The sequence below is a fragment of the Emydura macquarii genome, unplaced genomic scaffold (assembly GCF_026122565.2).
Source record: "Emydura macquarii macquarii isolate MOO-44397 ecotype Brisbane River unplaced genomic scaffold, CSIRO-AGI_Emac_v2 contig_1045, whole genome shotgun sequence".
Taxonomy (NCBI): Eukaryota; Metazoa; Chordata; order Testudines; family Chelidae; genus Emydura; species Emydura macquarii.
Genome location: NW_027131182.1, coordinates 14,896,685 through 14,906,464, shown reverse-complemented (window position 1 = coordinate 14,906,464; position 9,780 = coordinate 14,896,685).

Genomic DNA, 9,780 nt, shown 5'->3' with positions numbered 1-9,780 from the left:
AGAGCCAAGTTTTGTTTTCAGTTTGAATTTCCATACCCCACCTCCCTCCCTCTTTCCCCTCAAGCTGGTAAAATGCATAGTGTTGCTCTGTTAAACAGCTCCTTAACAGTCATACTTTGTGTTTAGCATGTCTATATGCACTGCCTCATGAGAGAAGGCATTGTACTGTGCAGAACCATTTGGTGGTAGAATAGTTTTTATCGTGCATAGTTTCACTGTTCATTGGTATTATTACTGGATCTGCAAAGTTATAACCATAGTCCTAACTTCTAATTAAAATACTAAAGGAAAATATGTTTCTCAAACCTGAAAGAATTAAGAATAATTTCAACACTACTGGTGTGCACAGTGCTGTACAAAACACAAATATAAAGGTAGTCTCTGCACCCAGGAGTTTAGAGGACAAGATGCACTGGGAGATCCCGAAGATTTCGGTTTTAGTGTTTCACTCTCTTCTTCCCTTATACAGCATTAGATTGGAGAAGGCATTTGGCTAACACAATTCAGTGTTTGTAGGCTTTGTGGAAGAAATGTGTCCTTAGGAATGACAAGAAGTTGGAGTCTTGATGCACATGAACTGGGAGGCTATTCCTTGCCTAGCAGGCAGCCTGGAATTATGTGATGCTTCCCAGGGGTACCCAAGATTGTGAGTAACCTCGCTACCATATGCCCTTAGCATGAGGAAGCCTTATCGGTGCATGCTGAGAGTCAGCTCCCCAATCCACTGGCCATGGGTAACACAAGCACTGTCCTCTAGTCCCCACTGTCACTCTACAGGTAAGTGATTGGTACACCCCAACCCTCGACCCTCTGAGCTTCTCCTGGAGTGTCCAGCCCCTGTTCCCCAGGACATTCGTAGCATTCACAAATTCGTTGCTTCCAAACAGAGAGCATTCCCCAGTTTACCAGTTCCACCTCAGATCACCGCTCCAGTTAACACACAGCATTCAGATAGGATTATATTGAAATCAAGTATACATTTATTTAACAAAGCACAGAGATTCAAGTGATAGCAAGTAGAAGTATTGGAAACAAATGGTTACGTATAAACAAAATCATAACACGCATTCTAGAACCTAGACTTAATTAACAAGATACTATCATGTCTTGTAGAGTATTGCTCACCTCAAGTCCTTGCAGTGTTTACAGCCTGGCTGCTTTCCAGACAGCTGAAACAAGCATACTGTCAGTTTACCTCCTAGGTGAAGGATTTAGTGTATTCCTTTGCATTCCAAGATATACCAGACCTCTCCTTTGTCTTTATTCATAAACAGGATTCCCCCCGCACCTCCAACCCTCTCTTGCAGATTTCACAATCGCTCCACGCCTGGCTCAGTATACAACTAGGCATACAATAGACAAATGGCCAGACAGGGAGATAGGTATCGGTTACCTCCTGCCTGAAATGAACATCTTTGAGGTATGTCACCTCCTGGTGGCCTCCCATAACTCCAACATAACTCAAACATAATTTTCAGTATAGACAAATAATTCCTTAAATATAATCCAGACATACATTTTGCAATGGTGTTGACCAATGTGGGCTACTGGCTCTCGGTAGGGACCTCACATGCCACCCTTCAGTGAACTATTATGCATATATCTGACTGAGGAATACCTGTAAAACCTTATGCACCCCCTGTGCCTCTGCCAGTTGACACCAAGGGTTACCTGGATCACAGGCAGGAAGATGGGAGTGGAAGAAGAACTCAAGAGACAGTGAGGCAGGGAGTTTAAGAGACAAGGTCTAAGAGATAGGCTGGGGTGGATTTGTGTCTGGCTTTGAAAGCCAGGATGAGATGTTTAAATCTACTGAATGCGGCAGGCAAAAAGAAAGCAATGGAGGGATAAGGCACAGGGTGACGTGTTCTGATCAATAAGCAAGGAATGATCGGGAATGGATGAATTGGATCAGCTAAAATAAAAACTCACCACAACCTTCACCCAAAATTTGAATGAAAATGAGAACCTGAGTCTCCTTCATAGAATCATAGAAATTTAGGGCTGGAAGGGATCTTGAGAGGACATCTAAGTTCACCCTCTGCCTCCTCCCCACTGAGACAGGATCATGTAAACCTAGACCCTTCCTGACAGAGATTTGTCCAACCTATTCTTAAAAACCACCAATGATGGGGACTCCACACCTCCCTTGGTAACCTATTCCAATACTTAACTACCCTTGTAGTTAGGAATTTTTTTCTAATATCTAATCTAAAGTCCTTTACTGCAGATTAAATGGATTATATCTTGTCCTACTGTTAGTGGACATGGAGAACAATTGATCACCATCCTTTTTATAACACCCTTAACATATTTGAAAACTGTTAGCAGGTCCCTCTCAAGTCTTCGTTTCTCATGACTAAACACGTCCAGTTTTTTAACTTTCCTCATAGGTCAGGATTTCTAACCTTTTGTCATTTTTGTTTCTGTCCTCTGGACTCTCTCCAATTTGTCCACATTTCCTAAAATGTGGTGCCCAGAATTAGACACAGAACTCCAGCTGAGGCTTCACCAGTGCCAAGAAGAGTGGGACCTTCTGTGTCTTACATACAACATGTCTGTTAATACATTGCAGAATGGTACTAGCCTTTTTTTTTTTTTTTTTTTTTTTGCAACTGCATCATATTGTTGACTCGTATTCAATTTGTGATCCATTATAACTCCCAGATCCTTTTCAACTATATTATTGCCTAGCCAGTTATTCCTCATTTGGTAGTTGTGCATTTGAATTTTTCCTCCTAAGAACATAAGAATGGCCATACTGGATCAAACTAATGGTCCATCTAGTCCAGTATCGTGTCTTCCTACAGTGGCCAATGCCAGGTACTTCAGAGGGAATGAACAGAACAAGTAATAATCAAGTGATCCATCCCTTGTTGTCCATTCCCAGCTTCTGGCAAACAGATGCTAGGGACACTTCAGAGCATGGTTTTGCATCCCTGCCCAACTTGGCTAATAGCCATTGATGGATCTATCCTCCATGAATTTATCTAATTCTTTTTTGAACCTTGTTATAGTTTCGGCCTTCATAATATCCTCTGGCAAAGAGCTCCACAGATTGACTGAGTGTTGTGTGATGAAATACTGCCTTTTGTTCATTTTAAACCTGATGTTTATTAATTTCATTTGGTGACCCCTAGTTCTTGTGTTATGAGAAGGAGTAAATAACACTTCCTTATTTACTTTCTCCACACCCGTCATGATTTATAGACCTTTATCATAATTCCCCCTTTTCAAGCTGAAAAGTCCCAGTTTTATTAATCTTTCCTCATACGGAAGCTGTTCCATACCCCTAATAATGTTTGTTGCCCTTTTCTGTACCTTTTCTAATTCCAATATATCTTTTTTTAGATGGGGCGACCAGAACTATATGCAATATTCAAGATGTTGGTGTACCATGGATTTATATAGAGGCAATATGATATTTTCTATCTCATATCTATTCCTTTTCTAATGATTCCCAGCATTCTTTTAGCCTTTTTGACTGCCGCTGAACACTGAGTTGATGTTTTCAAAGAACTATCCACAACGACTCCAAGATCTCGTTCTTGAGTGATAACAGCTAATTTAAACCCCATCATTTCATATGTATAGTCAGGATTATGTTTTCCAATGTGCACTACTTTGCATATATCAACATTGAATTTCATATGCCATTTTGTTGTCCAGTCGCTCAGTTTTGTCAGATCCTTTTGTAACTCTTTGCAGTCTGCTTTAGACTTCACTATCTTGAGTAATTTTGTACCATCTGCAAATTTTGCCACCTCACTGTCTACACCTTTTTCCAGATCTTCTGTGAATATGTTGAACAGTACTAAATGTAGTACTTTTCACTTGGCTTTACTGAATTTCATCTTGTTGATTTCTGACTAATTTTTCATTTTATCAAGATCATTTTGAATTCTATACCTGTCCTCCAAAGTGCTTGCAACCCCTCCCAATTTGGTGTCAACTGCAAATTTTATAAGCATACTTTCCAACCCTTTGTCCAAGCCATTAATGAAAATATTGAAAAGTACCAGACCCAGGACAGACCCCTGTAGGGCTCCACTAGACACATCTTTCCAGTTTGACAGATGTATTGAATCATTTTATATAATCATTTAATTGTGTTCTCTTTTGTTGTGGTTAAAGCATCTGTAATCAATATGTGAAAAATATATTTAAGTTATAGGTAGAAGTGTAGGAATATGAAGGATAGTATTATAGGGATATGGGATTGATAAGTATATATTATTGGTAAGAGTGTGTTAGGTATATAATTAAGGTAAGGCTATAAAGCAGTCCTACAGGCTTCAGGCCTGTCAAATTAAGCTTAGCCATATCAGGCATTATGCCAGAAAGAAGCTGATATTACTAGTTGGCCCATGGGTAGCCCTGTACCAGTAAAGTTGCAAGATTATCATAAAAGATGTGTTAATGGGTGCTGTTTGGGAAAATATGCCACAGTGTGCCCGTCACTACCACAAAATGCTTGTAACATCATGGGAAATTCTGAAATGAACACAAGTTACCATAGGGGCTTGTTGTTGTAAATGTTAATGAAGATAAGGGAACTAATAGGATAGCCTATGAAAAGCAGGGCACCCCAACATTTATGGAGTGTTGAAGTCCATATAAAGAAAAAGGGTTGGAACCCTCATATATATGCACAAGGGTTCTGGGCATGTGTGTAACACAAAATAAAAAGGTTCCCACATGAATAAGGAAAGAAGACTCCAGCAAGAGACTCTCCACAAAAAAAACACCTGTTGAGAGATACACCTATGGTATACTTGGGGATGAGAATATGAAAGCATTGATGTTACATTTTATGGTTACCTCTTTCTCTGTATCTGTAAAACTGTGGCTTTGTTCATCTGCTTACTGAAATTGTTAATAAAAGGATGATTGATAACTTCTGAATGTTGTGGTCATTGCTATAATTCCTTGTGTATCCTCCTAGAGTCTCCACACCTAATCATATTTCTAATAGTGGTTCTCACTTTGCTAATTTTGTTATCGTAGCCCTTAGGAAGCATGAACCCTTGACGCATTTTGGTATGGTTTAAGGTACTATTGGTAATACCAACCCATCAATATTATAAAGACTACATAACAAACCATTGATAACTACTCGAGTACTTTTTTAAATCAGTTGTGCATCCATCTTATAGTAATTTTATCTAGACCATATTTCCCTAATTTGTTTATGAGTGTATCATGTGTGACTATGTCAAACGCCTTACTAAAATCAAGATATGTCACAGCTTCCTGCCATCCACTAGGTCAGTAATCCTGTCAAAGGAGGAAACTAAATTGATGATTTAATTCTTGACAAATTCATGTTGGCCATTACTTATCACCCCACTATCCTCTAGGTTCTTACAAATCGATTGTTTGATAAATTGTTCTAGTATCCGTCCAGGAATTAAAGTTAGGCTAACTAGTCTATAATTCCCCAGGTCCTCTTTGTTCCCTTTTTTAAGGATAGGTATTATGTTTGCCCTTCTCCAGTCTTCTGGGATTTCACCCATTCTCCATGAGTTTCTCAAAGAAAATTGCTAATAGATCCAAGATTATTTCAGCTAGTTCCTTAAGCACCCTAGGATGAATTTCATCAGGCCTTGCTGACTTGAAAACACCTAATTTATCTAAATATTCTTTAATCTGTTCTTTGCCTATTCTGGCTTCTGTTTCCTCCCCTTCATTGTTACAAATTACATGTGTTAAGTATCTGGTCACAATTTTTTGTGATGGTTGAAGCCAAATAGACATTAAACACCTCCGCCATCTTGATGTCATTGTTTTAGCTCTCTTTCCCCGCTAAGTAGTGGACCTATACATTCCTTCATCCTTCTTTTGCTCCTAGTGAATTACAGAACCTTTTCTTATTGCCTTTTTGGTCTCCAACTAGCTGTAATTAATTTTTGCCTTAGCATTTCTGATTTTGTCCCTACATGCTTGTGCTGTTATTTGTACTCATCTTTAGCAATTGTCTTGTTTCCCCTTTTTGTAGGATTCCTTTTTGAATTTCAGGTCATTAAGGACTCCTGATACAGCCATATCGATTTATTGCTGTTCTTCCAAACTTTGTTTTGCATCAAGATAGTTTGCTGTTGTGCTTTTTAATATTGTCACTTTGAGAAACTGCCAACTCTCCTGAGCTCCATTTTCCCTCAGATTTTCTTCACATGGGACTCTTATTGACTAGATCTCTGAGTGTGTTAATCTGTTTTTTTGAAATCTATTGCCCTTATTCTGCTGGTCCCACTTCTTTTCCTCAGAATAATGAGATCTATCATTTCATGATCACTTTCATCCAAGTTGCTTTCCACCTTCAGATTCATATCCAATTCTTTCCTGTTAGTCAGAATTAAGTCTAAAATAGCTGTTCCCCTGTTTATTTTCTCTACCTTCTGAAACAAGAAGCTGTCATCAATATATTCCAAGAACTCATTGGAGATTTTGTGTGTTGCCATATTGCTTTTCGAACAGATACCTGAGTAGTTACATTTCCTCCTTATTACTGGGTCTTATGTTTGGGATATTTCTGTTCTTTTTTCTAGAAATGCTTCATCCACCTTCCTATTCCTGATTATGTGGTCTTTAGTAGACCCCTACCATGACCCAGAGACTTTCAACTGATCTGCCACTCACCTCCTTCTGGACCTTAAAACAAGTAAACACATCCTTGATTTACAATGCAAAACCTCCACTCTTTTTTCCCTTCCTGTCCTTCCTGGACAAGCTATACTCCTCTATACTAATACTCTAGTCATGAGTTGGAAGTCTCTGTGATGCTAATTAGGTCATAATTTAGTTTGTGTACAAACACTTCCAGTTCTTCCTGTTTATTCCCCATACTCCTTGCACATGTGTATAGACATCTAAGATGTTGAGAAGATTCCCCATCTGTATTCTCTCTTCTTGCTCCTATGACCCTCTTGTAATTTTCCATTTCCCCCTCAAATTCCAGCCCTCTGTCAAGGTCACTTTTAAAAATAAGTGCCTGTGGGCTTTGGTCACCTGACCCTGCTGAACTGAATTTAAAGCCCTGTTGACTGGACTGGCGAGTTGGAGCTAAAAGATGCTTTTCCCCTTCTTTGTCAGATGGACCCTATCTTCTCCTAGTAGTTCTCCTTCATAGAACAGCACCTTCCAATAATGTTTGGTTCAGGGCCAGATTAAGGCATAGACACCATGGCTCCATGTCTAGGGCCCCAGCTCCTGAAATCATGTGATTACATCAGACTCTCAGCTTTCATTTAAAATACATAAGTTTCTAGCCCTCATGGTTGTGAAGAAAAGCTTGGAAACATGACCCAAGAGAAACTAATGCAGCATCATCTGCATGAGTCCGCAGACAGTCTGAGACAATATGAGAGGTTTGAAGTGCCTCTTGCATCTCAAGGAGGGGCTAACTTCAGAATCACTGCTTGGGGGTGGCACTGCCAACATCACCCCAGTAGAGTGCTCTGTGTATTGCAGGAGGAGAAGAGTGCAGTGGGCCCAGGCCAACTCCTCCACGCAGACACATCTTAGCTGCTGAGGCAAATACTGAGGAAGCCCCCTGCTGACATCTTACCTGTACAGGGGACAAGAGGAGACTCCTACTAATGCCCCTGCTGCTCCTGGGGGGAGTGAGGTTGCTCACTTTAATTCTTTTATTAGCTACACAACTCTGCATTCTTGTTAACAAGCAAACCACAAAAGGCATTCAGCTACCCCAATGACACACTGTTCTCACTGTCTTTTTCTACTTTGTTATTGCTTTAAAACAGGGGTTCTCAACCGGCGGTACGCGTACCACCAGTGGTGCGCGGAAGACGGCTCGGTGGTACGCGAGGGAAAACTTGCCACCGATTCCACCGCCGAATCCCCCTCTCACCGCCGCCGCTAAACCCTGCCGCCGCCGAATCCCCTCCCCCCCCCCCCCCGTTGCCGCCGCCGCTAAACCCTGCCGCCGCCGAATCCCCCCCGGCAGGCCGATAAACCCCGCTGCTGCCGAATCCCCCCCTCTTGCCGCCACCGAGAAAGCTCGCCTCCACCGAATCCCCCCACCTTCCGCCGCCGAGAAACCTTGCTGCCGCCGAAAAAGGTCTCTGACGCCGAATTCAAACCCCCCTGCCGCAAAACCCATTTGCCTCTCTGCCGCGGAAAACTGGGAAATGGCGGCAGGGCTTCGGCGGAGGGCATCGATCCCTCCACGCAACCCCGCCATTTTACCGAGTCTTACTCGGGCCAGGTACAGTCAGGTGAAGCGGTACTTGACCCGACTGTACCTGACCCGAGTGGTACTCTGTAAAAAAAGGTTGAGAACCGCTGCTCTAAAACAAAACAAAACAAAACAAAACAAAAACATTTTCAGTGGAAAAGTTTCAGGCAACATGGACTAAGAACAGTACCACCAATTTTAAAAAACATCAATGGCCCAAATCGAATCCATCTCCTTTTGTTAGCAAAACCAATGTTGTGGAGGGTGGGGCAATGGGGTCTATTCATGGAAAAAAAGCCTGGCTGGGAAAGAAAATATTGAGGAGAAAGAAACGGAGCCTCATAATAGTCAGATGTATCAATAACCAGCTGAGCGTTTGGATGAGATTCAGCTTTCAATAGCTTAGATTTCTTGCCATATATAAAAAGAGGAAAGAAGTGCAATAGATGAGCTGCCATCCCAACGCTTATATATCTGCATAGAAGAAGTCATTTAGGCCCAAATTTTCCAAAGATGGGTGAATAAGTTAAACACTTAAATTAGTGGTCTGATTTTCAGAGGCCATAATGCCTAAATATGATTTTTAGGCCCTAACATTAGCCACCCACAACTGAAAATTTATCTCTTTCATTTTAGTTTATGGAACTAATATGACCCATTAGTGGAAAAAACCGTGGATGATAAGATGGAATTTTTGCAAATATGCACAGCTTTGTGTTTTTGAATCTGCTATCAGTGGAGAATGCTAGGGGGAGAAAGCAGCAATACAAACATCTTATTTACTTTGTGTTGGATTATAGATGTATGACTGCTAGCAATACAAGGCAATGAAAATTAAATCATCACCCAGTGGGCTTAGACAGAACTTGCAGGAAGCAACATAAATAAAATATATTATTCATTTCTTTTTTGTTTATTTGCTATTAAGGATATGAGAATTTGGTGTTAAAGTGGCTTGTGAGTTTGTAGTGCAATAAAAATGAAATCAATGGCCAATATGCCTAACATTTAAAAACAATACTTTATGCTATAAGACATTATTTTGTATAGTACCTTTCATACAAACTGCATCCCAATAGGTTAGGCAGACTGTAATAATACAATTACAAAGATAAATAATAAATAGAAAAGAGAGAGAGAAATTAAGGGGTACTGGCAGGGGAAAAAAACCCCCACAGCAAATGTATCGTACAGCATACATTTCTCTTTCCTTTGATATAGAATACCAGTGCATAATGATTAACTTGGTGGAATCTTGAAGCAAGTGGTATAGAAGTTAAAATTCCCAGCACACTCCATTCTCAAAGGCAATAGATATAGCAGTTCAATTGCAGTTTTGCTGAAGTATTAGCACTGACTACGGGCCTGATCTAATCCCCATTTGAAGTCAATGTGAGTCTTTCCCTGGACCTCAGTAACTCTGGATTAGTCCCAACTGATCTACTAGACAAATGGTATTTATTTGATTCAGAGATCCAGGCAAAAAAGCAGCCCAACATAAGACTAAAGGAAAGGAAGTTGAGGGGGTTGTTTGTTTGGGAGCTTTTTTGGGGAGGTTGGGTTTGGGTTTTTTTGTTTTGCTT